The sequence below is a fragment of the Erinaceus europaeus genome, chromosome 9 (genome assembly GCF_950295315.1).
Source record: "Erinaceus europaeus chromosome 9, mEriEur2.1, whole genome shotgun sequence".
Classification (NCBI taxonomy): domain Eukaryota; kingdom Metazoa; phylum Chordata; class Mammalia; order Eulipotyphla; family Erinaceidae; genus Erinaceus; species Erinaceus europaeus.
In genome coordinates this window covers 102,126,314-102,141,978 of record NC_080170.1, presented here as the reverse complement: position 1 = coordinate 102,141,978, position 15,665 = coordinate 102,126,314, and the positions used below count along the sequence as shown (strand labels likewise).

General features: G+C 44.6%; 1 protein-coding gene across 1 annotated transcript in view; it reads right to left on the bottom strand.

Moving 5' to 3' along the window:
* SENP5 (SUMO specific peptidase 5) overlaps positions 1 to 6,297 on the bottom strand; it is a 38,541-nt gene extending 32,244 nt beyond the window's left edge. The window contains exon 1 of the mRNA XM_007517433.3: positions 6,171 to 6,297. The gene's annotated coding sequence lies outside the window, so the exon portion shown is untranslated. The remainder of the gene's footprint in view (positions 1 to 6,170) is intronic.
* Positions 6,298 to 15,665: the final 9,368 nt, after the last annotated feature.

The window sequence follows — 15,665 nt, the reverse complement described above, 5'->3', positions numbered from 1 at the left end:
TAGCGCAGCGGGTTAAGCGCAGGTGGCATAAAGCGCAAGAACCAGCATAAGGATCCAGGTTTGAGCCCCCGCTCCCCACCTACAGGAGAGTCGCTTCACAGGCGGTGAAGCAAGTCTGCAGGTGTCTGTCTTTCTTTCCCCGTCTTCCCCTCTTCTCTCCATTTCTCTCTGTCCTATCCAGCAATGACAAAACAACAATAATGACTACAACAATAAAACAAGGGCAACAAAAGAGAATAAATAAATGTTAAAAAATATTTGTTTTTTAATGAGAAATAAATATATAGAGAAAAATACAAAGAGAGTGAGTGGGTGCAGGGTAGATAGCATAATAGTTATGCAACCAGACTCTCATGCCTGAGGCTCCAAAGTCCCAGGTTCAATCCCCTGCACCACCATAAACCAGAACTGAACAGTGCTCTGGTAAAAGAGAGAGAGAGAAAGACAGAGAGAGTTGGGGGGGGGGGGGCGAGCTCAGGGGAGACCAGAGCACTGACCAGCTCTGGCTTATGGAGGTGCTGGTGATTGAACCTGGGATCTCAGAACCTCAGGCATAGAAGTATTTTGCATAACCATTACACCGTCTTCCCCAGGTTCCATACACAGACATTTATATTAATAAATGTAAAAGGAATGACGGAAATTTTAAAATGTCAGTTTGCAACCCTCTCAGAAATAACTGACTCAGGCAAGAACCATGGATGCTAAAATTAAAGGGTAGAACGTACAGTGAGAAAGTCTCTACATAGTCTCAAAGAATCTCCACAAGACTTAAAATTACAAAGTGAAACAAAAAATGTCAGTGGGGCCAGGCAGTGGCCAACCTGGTTAAGCACTCATATCAGTGTGCAAGGATCCAGGTTCAAATCCCTGGCCCCCACCTGTAGAGGGGAAAGCTTAAAACAAATTTAGTTAGACCAGATGTGTAGAAGGAAATCAGAGCAGAGGGTTAAGCGCAGGTGGCGCAAAGCACAAGAACGTGGGTAAGGATCCCAGTTCGAGCCCCCGGCTCCCCACCTGCAGGGGAATCGCTTCACAGGCTGTGAAGCAGGTCTGCAGGTGTCTATATTTCTCTCCCCTCTCTGTCTTCCCCTCCTCTCTCCATTTCTCTGTCCTATCCAATGACGCATCAATGACAACAACAGTAATAACTACAACAATAAAACAAGGGTAGCAAAAGGGAATTAAAAAAAAGGCAATCAGAGATGTACAGAACCTAATTCTCAAAAGAAGGTCCCTAGGAAGATGACTAGAAATACAAAGTAGTATTTCTACTAGCAGTCATGCATTCCAGGATGGTGTGGGGAGGGGAAGACAGGTCAGGCTGAGCCTGTTTATAGCACACTGGGTTTATGAGAAGGCAGAACAAAAGCAAATTACTCTAAATTAAAATTGTTCCATAGTTTATGAAGGGTTGTAGTCCAGGAAGTGGTGCAGTGGATAAAGCATTGGACTCTCTCAAGCATGAGGTCCCGAGTTCAATCCCCAGCAGCACAAGTACCAGAGTGATGTCTGGTTCTTTCTCTCTCTCTCTCTCTCTCTCTTCCTATCCCTCTCATTGATAAATAAAATATTTTTTAAAAGTTTATGAAAGGTTGCCATAAAAGTCTGCTTAAGAACTGATTTATAAAATGATAAAAATCACAACTGTCAACAAAGAAACTCAAGTAACATTAAGAACTTTTTTATAGGGGGTTGGGTGGTGGCGCAGTGGGTTAAGCACTTGTAGCGCAGAGCGCAGGGACGGCATAAGGATCCTGGTTCGAGCCCCCGACTCCCCACCTGCAGGGGAGTTGCTTCACAGGCAGTGAAGCAGGTCTGCAGGTGTCTATATTTCTCTCCCCCTCTCTGTCTTCCCCTCCTCTCTCCATTTCTCTCTGTCCTATCCAACAATGAACAACATCAGCAATGGCAATAATAATAACCACAATGAGGCTACAACAACAAGGGCAACAAAAAGGGGGGAGAAATGGCCTCCAGGAGCAGTGCATTCATGGTGCAGGCACCGAGCCCAGCAATAACCCTGGAGGAAAAAAAAAAATAATTTTTTTATATATATTTATTTTCCCTTTTGTTGCCCTTGTTTTTTATTATTGTTGTAGTTATTGTTGTTGTTGCTACTGATGTCGTCGTTGTTGGCTAGGACAGAGAAATGGAGAGGGGAGGGGAAGACAGAGAGGAGAGAAAGACACCTGCAGGCCTCCTCCACCACCTGTGAAGCAGCTCCCGTGCAGGTGGGGAGCAGGGGGCTCGAGCCAGGATCCTTATGCCGGTCTTTGCACTTAGCACCACGTGCGCTTAACCCGCTGCGCTACTGTCCGACTCCCAAGAAAGAACTCAAGTAAAGACTGATTTAATGAAGAGCATTAAGGGGCCTAGCTACATGGAAAACTGTAAAAATAGAATCATACAGAACTACTGTCTTAAAAGGTGACCTTTCTTCTGGGCTCAAGGGACTTTAAAAACTGAGACAACAGTACTACTGATTCAAGCAAGGTTATTTGTGAAGGAAAGAAAAAAGAAGTTAAGACAACAGTGGAGGTGGGCACGGCACTTCACCACTCTGCACCTGCTTATAAACCATGTCACCTGCTCTATGTCTGTGTTTTCAAACCAGGAGTATCACCTGAAGAATCTCTCTCGCTTTTTTTTTTTTTTTGGTGCCTCCAGGGTTATCACTCGGGCTCAGTGCCAGCATTACAAATCCACTGTTCCTGGAGGCTATTTTTCCCATTTTGTTGCCCTTGTTGTCGCCCTTGTTGTGGTTGTTATTGTTGTTATAGCCATTGTTGCTGTTGGATAGGACAAAGAAATCAAGAGAGGAGGGGAAGACAGAGAGGAGAGAAAGACAGACACCTGCAGACCTACTTCACTGCTTGCGAAGCAACCCCCCTGCAGGTGGGGAGCTGGGAGCTCGAACCAGGATCCTTATGCTTTATGCCATGTGTGCTTAACCCGCTGAACTACCAACCAGCGAGCCCCCCCCCCCAACCACTCTTTTTTTTAATCAACACCAGCTTTTTTGTGCTAGGAAGGTTGGGTCTTACAAGCCCACCACTACCAGGTTGATTTTTCCCAAACTTCAGATAAGAAGGCAGAGACAGAGACAGCACAGCATTGCTTCACTATCTGTGGCACTTCCTCTGGTGTCATGGTGTCCCTATGTAGTACTAGGGCTTGACCCCTAGGTTTTCTACATAGTGGGACATGGGCTCTACCAAGGAAGCCATCTCCTAGTCCGAGAAGCTTAAAAAAAGGGGTTGGAGGGGTGCTGCACCAAAGTAAGTCTCTGGGGATGGGGTTCAGGTCCTAGAACATAATGGCAGAGAGGACCTGGGAGGGTAGTGAAATTGTTATGTGGAAAACAGAAATGTTACACATGTACAAACTACTGTATTTTACTGTCAACTCTAAACTATTAACTCCTCCAGTAAAGAAAAAGAAAAATGGGGGTGGGGAGGGATGGCTAGGGACGTGACTCAACAGGCTGACCCAGAACTTTCAGGCCTGAGGTTCCTGATTTGATCCCAGGCACTGCACGGGCTGACGTGGCTGCTCTGGCTTATCTGTCTCCCCTCTCTGCCTCATGTGAATCCCTCTTGCATATATAATAAATGAAATACATTATAAAAATAAAGATATCTTTATTTTATGAAAGAGCGAAAAAGAGACCAAAGCATTGCTCTGGGAAATATAGTGTTGGGAATCAAAGCCATAGTTTCATGGATGCAAGTCCTGCACTCCTACTGCGTCATCTCCCCAGCCAAACAAATGGATACATACATACATATACATATACATATATATATATTCCAAAAAGGAAGAGAGGGCAGAGCATCACTCCAGCATACACAGTGCTAGAACTCAAACTCAGGACCTCATGCTTGCAAGCTAGGTGACCTCCCAAGCTCCGTGAGCAACATTTTTGTGGGGGCTAGGGGGTACCAACGTATGATCTCACTACTCTGGTCTGCTTTTTCATTCAGAGAGAGGGAGACACCACAGCACTTGCCACATGGTACTGTGGCTCAAAGCTGGGCTCTGCACATGGCAAAAAGCATATGACTACATAGTGAGCTCCCTCTCCATCCCATCAGCAATGGTTTGTTTATCTTTTTTTCCTTTTTGGTCATTGCTGGGACTTCATGACTCCAGGCTGACTTCTTCACAGTGAGAGACAGAAGAGTGAAAGAAACCACAGCACCAAAGCTCCCTCCAATGCAGTGGGGGCTGGGCTTGAACCTAGGTCACAAGCATGACAAAGCAGCTCATTACACACGTAAGCAACTTTGCCATGCAGAGCAATTTAATAAAAACGCAAATATGCAGCCAGGTTCCATTTCAGATCTACTGAGGCAGAGTTCACACAAGTGGGGTTTTATTTTAATCCTTCCAACTGATTCTAGTGCCTAAGGCATGCAAGGCTGGTGTGCTCCCACTATACCATCTCCTAGGCCCACCTCTAAATGTGGCTAATACCCAGTCAAGTTTAGGTTTCTTCCACACACAACTTTAAATTCAAAATTTACAATTCTGAGTCAAGGGAAAGATTATACTTGGTTACATATAAGGTGCACAGCAGTCATTATTCTGCTTTACCAAGGAAAGAAAAAGCTCTTTAATCTGACCCAAAGACCATAAAAACAGGTTCTATTGACTCAAGACTTAGAAGTGGTGAATGTTCTCCTCTCCAGTATCAAAACATTTCCTCAAATTAATTTAGAACTGTAATATCCAGCCACTCAAAGGATTCAAGTTCCTGTTTTTTTCCCCCCACATTTTCAATGAACATGAAATGTTTTAGAGGGTTTAGTGAAGTGTTTGTGGAAATGTATACAGAAAATTCCTTCTAGTATGGGCCAAAGTGTAAGTGAAGCATCTCCCAGCTTTTTTTTCTATAGAGGTCCCACTGAGCAGTTATCGGGGTGATGAGCAATGGATTTTTTAAAAATATATTTATTTATTCCCTTTTGTTGCCCTTGTTATTTATCATTGTTGTTATTACTGTTGTTGTTGGATAGCACAGAGAGAAATCGAGAGAGGAGAGGAAGACAGAGAGGGAGAGAGAAAGACACCAGCAGACCGGTTTCATCGCTTGTGAAGCGACTTCCCTGCAGGTGGGAAGCCGGGGGCTCGACCCGGGATCCTTATGCCGGTCTTTGCGCTTTGCGCCACCTGCGCTTAACCGCTGCGCTACCACCCGATTCCCTGGATTTTTTTTTTCTTTTAATCATCCTTCATATGATATTGCTTTATCAGTAAGGTGATACATGGAGGATGACTAAGAAATCCGACTTTCCCCCCTAACACTACCCAACTAAAAGCAAACACTAGAGTTAGACTCTAGCCACACAAGATCCTGTCTTCCAGTATTTTTTTCCATATCAAGTAAAAGATATAATTAGGAACCTACCATTACGTGATCTGGATACCCTTAAACGAAGTTTAGGATACCCAAAACATTTCATGAATAACGTTGTGCTTTCTTCATATCACTCAATTCTAACTAATTTATATATTCAATAAGGGAAAAAAAAAAAACTCTCCATGTGGTTAAAAATGTCCAGGAGCCTACGTAGCGCGTGACTAAATCCGCGAACAAATGGCAGGCTAGCGTTTCAACTCAGCTCTCCTCCATCCAGTGGAAGGAGGGCTGACAGTGCCTAACACAGAAATAGAAAAGCAGGCTTTTCCTCCACCGCCCGGATACTGCATTCCAAGAGTGAGAGGAGGGAACCAAAGGCTGAAAAGGAAAAACAGGACGGTCAGAACAAATTAAAAAAAAAGAAGGGAAAAGAAAACCCTTGATTTCCAAGACGGCAGGAGCTGGAAGTCCTGTAAAGGCCGCTCTTCCTCCCAAAGCTTCCTCGGTTTCGGAGAGGCCGGGGGCGCTCGTTTTCTCTGCTTCTGCGTGTAGGGCTCGGACTGGAGCGAAAGGCGGGGATCCCCGCACAGCGATCCCCCAGGAGAGCTGCTGCCCCGCTGCTCCAAAGGCACAGCCGCGCGGGGGGAGAAGCCAGCGGGCGCGGGCGCGGGCGCGGGGGCGGACAGCGGCGCAGGCCTCCGGCCCCGGGTGCTGAGCTGGCGCGCACTGGCGCGAGGACAGCCAGCCAGCCAGCCACTCCGGGCTTCAGTCATTCAGCCGATGTGACACCCGGGCGGCTGCTTACCTCCCGATCTCGCTGCCGGCATCTGCCGGGCCGCCGGTGCAGATACCGCGGCCGCTTGGATAGCCGAGCCGCCTTCGCCAGCTTTAGGGGCAGTCCCGACAGCCAGGAGATGCCCGGCCTGCACACCGCCGCCACCGCCGCCACCGCCGCCACCGCCGCCACCGCCGCCGAGCTTCGCTGGGAGCCGCTACGGCGACGCCGGCGCCCACTTACTCCGTCATCTCCTCCGGGGTGCTTCCGCCTTGGCCCCGCCTGCTTTTTAGGGCGCAGCGCTGGGGGCGTGGCTTCGCCTTCCTCCACGCCGCCCGGTTACGGGCTGGTCACCGCCCCCCTGGCTCTTCCCCCCACTCCTCTCGCTTCCCTCGACAGGTGCCCGGCTCCTGGCTTTCGTGAGGAGGTGTGCAAACTACGATCTAGACATTGCAGGGGCCCTACAAAGCGGGTTTGAGATGCTTCAGCCATCTTTCAAGTTTTCTTCCCCAAAGAGCTAAGGCATACCACAAATATACAGTTCCTCCTTCCTCGGGTCTATTATTTCCCTTTGTCAAAAGCAAAAAGACCCGTTCTTCGGTTCTAGATTGTAGGCTTTCCTTCCGTTGCCCCCCGCCCCCAAGGTGATCTCATCCCTTGATATGGAATTTACTTGATTGGTGTACTGCCTCTTCTCACCTGTGAGCACATGCAGAGGGAGTCAGAACCCGGCCTCTAACTCCCCATTGTAAAAAAGGACTTAATGGACCTGGTGTGTTCAACAATGCATTCATTCAGCAAACACTTAGAATCTGAACATAAAGTCTTTCTTTTGCAAGACTTCATTTTAACTGTGAAGGTAAATATTAATAAGTACAGTATACCGACTGGTAGAAAATAAAGTAATACTAGGTGGAAAATTAACTTTTGACACACTTAATTTTGGTATAAAGGGAAAATAGATACAAAGGTGGGGTCCTGGATGAATGTATTTGAGTGCGAAATAAGGGTGTGCTTTAATTCTAGAGAACATAATAACAAAACTGTTTTGAATTACAACATGTCTGCAAATTCTAAACAAAGTCAGTAATAAAGTACTAGTATCCCAACCAGTGTCCTTAGTTTTAGATAATTGCTCTCATCATTGCTGAGTTTTAGTAATATAGGTATAAATTTCATATTCGCACATATCAGTTGAGAAGTAAACCTTTTGAGATTACCACCTGCAGCTAAAATGGAGTTACAGAGATCAGATTTACATCCAGGCCACAATTAACAAACTCAACCTGTAGGGTCTGGGGTAGCGTGCAAAGCAGGAAGCTAAGGACCAGCATAAGGATCCCTGCAGCATAAGGATCCCTGCAGGGGGGTCGCTTTACAAGCCGTGAAGCAGGTCTGCAGGTGTTTATTTTTTTCTTCCCCCTCTATCTTCCCTCCTCTCTCGATTTCTCTCTGTCCTATCCAATAACAACAACAAAAGCTATGACAACAATAACAACTACAAGGGCAACAAAATGGGAAAAAATAGCCTCTAGGAACAGTGGATTCTTAGTGCAGCTGAGCCTCAGCAATAACCCTGGAGGAAAAAACAAAAAACAATTCAAACTGTAGAACAACAGTTGACAATATACACTTAAGAAAAAAACTAGTGATGATCCCTGAGAGTCAGAAAATTAACAGAATGAGACCCCCAAGTGCTAACGTTTCCTTCTTGTTGGGCATCTCCAGGATATAACACAGTCGGGAGAAATGAAACAGCCTGCTTGTCTCCCTGAAATGAGGGAAACAGCTGGAAACTGAGAAGGCGAAAGAGCAACTATGAACAGGGTTGCACAAAGAGAAAGCTCTAGCTGTTTTGTGTGTGTGCGTGTGTGTTCATTTTGCTTTATTTTCAGCATTTTTCTCTTTCTGTTGCTTTTAGTCATTTGACTGTAGTACTCCTCTCCCCTCATTCACCTTCTCACTTTCCTGGTATGCCTCTCCATGGTCAGTTGGTCCAAAAATATTACATGGAAGGTAATTTGATAAGGAGAGGATAACAACATTAATGTGACTTTTAGTCTTTTAGTGCAGTATATTGTGATTTTTCTAGTTATTGCTATTAATCTCTTTCTGTGCCTAGTTTATAAATTAAACTATCATTGGGGTATAAGGATAGTAAATCCTCATTTAATAGTCTGTAGTTTTGGGGGTCAGGCGGTAGTGCAGATGGTTAAGAGCACATGGCACAAAGCGCAAGGACTGGCTTAAGGATCCAGGTTCAGCCCCCGATTCCCCACCTGCAGGGGGGGGTCGCCGCACAAGCGGTGAAGCAGGTCTGCAGGTGTCTTTCTCCCCCCTCCCCCCCATCTTCCCCATCTCTCTAGATTTCTCTCTGTTCTATCTAACAATGACATCAATAACAACAATAATAATAACCACAACGATAAAACAAGGACAACAAAAGGGAAAATAAATATATTAAAAAAGAAAAAATATACAGTCTGTAGTTTTGAATTCAAATTCTATCAATTTTGGGGTGGAGGCTGGGTGGTGGCACAACTGGTTGAGCAAGTATGTCAGAATGCACAAGGACCTGGGTTCAAGCCCCCACCTGCAGAGGGAAAGCTTTGTAAGTAGTGAAGCAGTGCTGCGGATATCTGTCTCTCTTCTCCACTATCTCCCCCTATCGCCTCGAATTCTGGCTGTTTCTATTCAGTAAATAGATAATTTTTTCTTAATTCTATTAATTTTATTTTTTTAATTTGTTATTGGATAGAGACAGGGAGAAATTGAGAGAGGAGGAGATAGAGAGGAAAAGAGACAGAGAGACACCTGCAAGCCTGTTCCACCGCCTGTGAAGCGACTCCCCTGCAGGTGGGGAGCTGAGGCTCGAACTGGGTTCCTTGTGTTGGTCCTTGCACTTTGTGCCACTTGCACTTAACCTGCTGCGCTACTGCCCAACTTCCAATTCTATTAATTTTTAAGGTCTTATTTTCTCTCTCCTATCTTTCTCATTAATAAATAAAATCTTTTTTTTAAAAAAAATCCCGGTGAAGCAGGTCGGCAGGTGTCTCTCTCTCCTCCTATCTTCCCCTCCTCTCTCCATTTCTTTCTGTCCTGTCCAACAACGAACAACATCAACAATGGCAGCAATAATAACCACAACGAGGCTACAACAAGGGCAACAAAAGGGGGAAAAACGGCCTCCAGGAGTGGTGGATTCATGGTGCAGGCACCGAGCCCAGCAATAACCCTGGAGGGGAAAAAAAAAATCCCCCTTACTCTTCCAGGATATATTCCAAGACACTTCATGGATATCTAAAATCCAAAATATACCTTCTTATTATTAGAACTAGAACATCAATCAGGCATAGTTATTTCCAGAGATCAAACTCAGAACCTCATGCTTGAGTGTCTAACACTATCCACTGTACCACCTCCCAGGCCATAAACACTTTTTATTTTATTGGGTTGTTGGAAAAAGTCATGTATTTTTTTCTATACAAAAAATGTGTCATGACTTTTTCAAAACTCAATGTTATTTTATATTATTGGATACAGAAAGAAATCAAGAGGAAGTGGGAGATAGAGAAGGAGAGAGACAGCGAGACACCTATAGCACTGTTTCACTTCTCTGAAGCTTTTCCTATGCAGGTGAGGACCTAAATTTGTGAATGGTAATGTCTGCATTTAGCCTAGTGTGTCACCACCTGATCCTCACCTGTTTTTGTTATATATCATTTCACTCAAAGTAGGTATTTTCAATTGTTAAAAAAATATGAGATCTCGGGAGTCGGGCGGTAGCGCAGCAGGTTAAGCGCAAGTGGTGCAAAGCGCAGGGACTGGTGGAAGAATCCCGGTTTGAGCCCCTGGCTCCCCACCTTCTGGGGAGTCGCTCCACAATCGGTGAGGCAGGTCTGCAGGTGTCTTTCTCTCCCCCTCTGTCTTCCCCTCCTCTCTTCATTTCTGTCCTATCCAACAACGACAATATCAATAACAACAATAATAACTACAACAACAATAAAAAAGACAAGGGCAACAAAAGGGAAAATAAATAAAATTTAATATATATATATATATATAAGATCTCTGGACCATACTGTGGTGCATCTGGTAGAACACGTGTTAGCATTAGAGAAGACCAATGTACATGTCCTTGGTCTCCACCTCAGTGGGGGAAGCTTCACAAGTGGAGGAGCAGTGCTGCAGGTTATCTCTCTCCTCAATTAACCAGAGCGCTCTCAGCTCTGGTTTATGGAGGTGCAGGGACTGAACCTGGGACTTTGAAGCCTCAGACATAAGAATCTCTTTGCATAACCATTATGCTATCTATACCTACCTTTTTTTTTTTCCTCCATGGTTATTGCTGGGGTTATCCCTGCAGTACAATCTAATGCTCCTGGAGATCATTCCCTCCCTTTTGTTGCCCCTGTTATTATTATTGTAGTTGCCAGATAGGACAAGAGAGAAATTGAGAAAGATGGGGAAGATGGCGGGGGGGGGGGCTGCAGACCTGCTTCACCACCTGTGAAGTGACCCCCTTGCAGGTGGGGAGCTGGAGGCTTCAACTGGGATCCTTACCCCGTCCTTGAGCTTTGCACCATGTACACTTAGCCCGCTGCACTAATGCCTGGCCTCCTTTTTCTTTATTTGACAGAACAAAGAGAAATTTAAAAAGGAGATAGAAGTAGAGAGGGAGAGAATCAGAGAGATAGATACCTGCCGCACTTAATGATCATGAGCTTTCTCCCTGCAGGTGGGAAACAGGAGCCTGAACCTGGGTCCTCATGCATAATGTGTGCACTTGACCAGGTGTGCTACCACTTTTTTTTTTTTTTTTTTTTTTTAAGATCTACTAATGAGAGAAAGAACCAGACATCACTCTGGTACATATGCTGAGACCTCATGCTTAGAAGTCCAATACTTTATCCACTACACCACCTCCTGGAACACACTCCCTTTTTTTTTTTACCAGAGCACTGCTCAGCTCTGGCTTATGGTGGTACAGGGGATTGAACCTGGGACTTTGGATCCTCAGGCATGAGAGTCTCTTTGCATAACCATTATGCTATCTAGCCCTGCCCCCACCCCCCCACTTTTTTTTAACTAGAGAACTGCTCAACTCTGGTTTATGATAAGAACAAACACCTCATCACAGACCCCTGCAAGCGTCAACCCGGCTTTGACCTAGCACGTTATGATTGGGCCCTCCTCAATCGCTATGGAACAGGCCATGGCCGGTGCGCCGCTATGTTCCATCGCTGGGGAGCCAGAGACGACCCGAACTGTCCCTGCGGCTCCAGACAGACTATGACCCACATAGTCAACGACTGCCACCTCTCCAGATTCAAAGGAGGTCTCAAAACTTTACATCAGGCTCAACCTGACGCTGTTGACTGGCTACGGAAGAAGGGCAAACGCTAGAAGAAGAAGAATGGTACAAGAGATTGAACATGGGACCTCAGTTTCTAAATTCATGCCTCAGGCATGAAAATGTTTGCATAACCATTATGCTAGCTCCCCTGCCTCCATCTAGTTTTCTTTTATATTTTTTAGAGAAAGAGTGGAGAGACATGATGGCAACATAGAGCTCTCTGGTGTCACCCATGGTGTTTCCATATTGTGCCAGGGCTGGAATTTAGGTCCTTCTGCACAGCAGGGTGTGTGCTCTAATGAGTGAGCTATCTCCCAAGTCTGAGAGGCGATATACTGAAGGGTCTCATTGTCAAGTTTTGTTCTGTGACATTTCAAAAGTTATTTTCTTTTGTTGCCCTTGTTTTATTGTTGGAGTTATTGATGTCGTCATTGTTGGATGGGACAGAGAGAAATGGAGAGGGGAAAACAGAAGGGGAGAGAAAGATGACACCTGCAGACCTGCTTCACCGCCTGTGAAGTGACTCCCCTACTGGTGGGGAGCCAGGGGCTCGAACCGGTATCCTTATGCCGGTCTTTGTGCTTTGTGCTGTATGTGCTTAACCCGCTGCACTACCGCATGGCTCCCAACAGTAATTTTTTTTTAATTTTATTTATTTATGAGAAAGATAGGAGAGAGAGAGAGAAAGAACCAGACATCACTCCAGTACATGTGCTGCCGGGGATCAAACTCGGGACCTCATGCTTGAGAGTCCAGTGCCTTGGCCACTGTGCCACCTCCCAAAGCACAATTTTTTTTTTAAGATCCTTTTTTGAGAAAAAATGGGGGGGATTTAAAAAAATATTTCCTTTTTTTTGCCCTTGTTTATTGTTGTTGTAGCTATTGTTGTTATTGATGTCACTGTCATTAGGACAAAGAGAAATGGAGAGAGGTGGGGAAGACAAGAGAGGGGAGAGAAAGACACCTGTAGACCTGCTTCACTGCCTGTGAAGTGATTCCCCTGCAGGTGGGGAACTGGGGGCTCGAAACGGGATCCTTATGCCTATCCTTGGGCTTTGACCCACCTGCGTTTAACCCGATGCACTACCACCTGACTCCCAAAACATTTTCTGATAGGACAGAGAAAAACTGAGAAGGGAGAGGGATAGAGAGGGAGAGACATCTGCAGCCGACTTTACTGTGAACCTTCCCCCTGCAGGTGGGACTGAATGCTTGAATATGGGCCCTTGAGCATGGTAACGTGCACTAAATAAAACATTTGTGCTATACAACCCCAGTCCTCCCCCCTTTTTAAAATAGAGCCAGGCCTTGTGCCTGAATGATTCTACTTTTCCCGAAAATTCTCTTTTCAAGATAAAGGGTAAGAAACAGAGAGAGAGAGAGAGAGCAGAATGCTACCACCACCACAACTATGCATGGTGCTCCAATGTCATAGCCAGGGACTTGAGCTTAGGTCCTCATGCATGTAAAATGTGTGCCTTACCAGGTAAGCTAATACCTCACCCCTCTGGACTTCTTCTATTTTGGATTTAGCCAGAGAGGCCAAGAGTGAGAGACCACAGCACCAAAGCTTCCATTGACGTGGGGGGCAGGGCTTAATCCTGGATTGTGCACATGGTGAAGCAAGGCGTACTACCCAAGACTGCTGCCTCCGGACAGCTTTTACATTCAGCGTAAAAGAGAGACACCAGAGTTTCTACCAGTGGCATAGACTCAGTCCCAGGTCCTGCACATAGCAAGGCATGTACCCTACCCAGCGAGGTCTCTCTCCAGCCCTGTTTTAGTGGACCATCTGAACAGAGAGTGATATTGGGAGAATAAACTCAGTTTAAGAGGGAGGAAGTCCATAAACCCCATAAAATAAGAGGGAAGCAATGACTGGGCAAATAGCTCAGCTCAACAGAATACTTACGTGCCTGAGGGCCCCTGAACCACATCTCCCTGAAGGGGCTTTGCCTTCTTTTTCTCATTTGACACTCTTATCTCATATGAAACAGAGTAAGTCTTATAAAACAGATCAATTAAAATAATTTTGATTACAAACTAGAGAACTGTTTGTTCTACATGACTGTCAGTTTCTAAATGTGATGCTTAAAGAATAGTCTGGGGAGTCGGCGGTAGCGCAACGGGTTAAGCGCAGGTGGCGCGAAGCGCAGGGACCAGCGTAAAGATCCCGGTTCGAGCCCCTGGCTCCCCGCCTGCAGGGGAGTCGCTTCACAGGCGGTGAAGCAGGTCTGCAGGTGTCTGTCTTTCTCTCCCCCCTCTGTCTTCCCATCCTCTCTCCATTTCTCTCTGTCCTGTCCAACAAGGGCGACATCAGTAACAACAATAGTAACTACAACAACAATAATAAAAAAAAAAGGGCAACAAAAGGGAAAATAAATAAAAAGACAAAATACTTAAAAGAATGGTCTGAAATTAGAGAAAATAGTAAGTTTTCCTTTGGGGGAGGGAGTCATTCTTTTGTCTGACTTGCTATAATTAAAATGTGAATGTGTTCCTGTATTACCCTGGGAACCTGTCTACTTTTGAAGAATAGGAATGACTGCAGTGAGTTGAGCTTTCTGGAGCAATGGAAAGTTGGTGAGAAACCCAAACCTATTTTCTTGCCATGATGTGGTTTTGTGATACAGAGTTTGACCCAAGAAGAAGAGTCCTGTGTTGCTGCTGCTAAACAGTCAGATTTTAATAATTTTTCAGAATAAATGATTCAGGTGGTGGTGCAGTGGATAAAGTGCTGGACTCTCAATCATCAAGTCCCAAGTTTGACCCCTGGCAATCCATATGCCAGAGTGATGCTCTGGTTCTTTCTCAATAATAAAGAAATATCAATAAAAATTATGTTTTCAAAATGACAAAGTATAGCAAGACAGTAGCAATATTTTGTTTCTCTTTGGCAGAACCTGTGGTTGAGGAGACTGTCAATGGTAGCACTGGTGCCTTCAGGGAATCTGGGGGGAATTTTATTTAAAACAAATGAAATTTAAAAAGATAGGGATGGATATTATTTAATGCTCTGAAGATCAGTCAATCAAGAGGACTTAACAATTATTAACATCTATGCACCCAGTGAGAGGCCATCTAAATATATCAAACATCTACTGAAAAAGCTACAGCAATATATTAACAACAACAACAAAGTAATAGTACAGGACTTTAACACCTCACTCTCTCAACTTGACAGATCATCCAGGCAGAAAATCAATAATGAAATGAGGGAGCTAAATGAAGAGCTAAATAAACTAAAACTATTGGACATTTTCAGTCATCCACCCCAAGAAACTGGAATATACATTCTATTCAAGTCCACATGGGTCATTCTCAAGGACAAATCATATGTTAGGCCACAAAGATAGCACCAGCAATTCAAGAGCATTGAAATCACCCAAGCATCTTCTCAGACCACAGTGTACTACTGGGTCAAAGAGGAAATCAAGGAAGAAATCAAAATGTTCCCAGAGTTCAATGAAAATGAAGACACAAGCTATCAAAGTATTTGGGACACAGTTAAGCCATACAAGCAAACACTAGGAAACAAGAAAAAGCTCAAACAACCTGATTGCACACCTGCAAGACTTAGAAGGAGAACAAAGGAACTCTAAAGCAACCAGAAGGACTGAAATAACTAAAGTTAGGGCAGAAATAAATAGCATTGCAAATAAGAAAACCATACAAAAGATCAATGAAAGTAAATGTTGGTTCTTCAAACGAGTAAACAAAATAGACAAACCTTTAGCCAGACTCAGAAAACAAAAAAAAGGAGAAGACCCAAATAAACTGGATCATAAATGAAAGAGGAGATATCACAACACACACCACAGAAATTCAAAGTATCAAGTGAGGCTTCTATGAACAACTATATGCCACCAAGCTAGAGAACCTGGAAGAAATGAATGATTTCCTAGATACCTACCAACTTCCAAAATTAAATAAAGAGGAACTAGAAAATATGAACAGGCCAATCACAGCCAATGAAACTGAATCAGTTATCAAAAAACTTCCCAAGAATAAAAGTCCTGGACCAGATGGTTTTACAAATGAATTCTACAAAACTTTCAAAGAAGAGTTAATACCTCTACTTTTAAAAGTCTTCCAAAAGATTGAAGACACACCTGTGTTAGCTTCTAGGAAGCTAACATCACTCTGATACCAAAAGTAGACAGGGATAC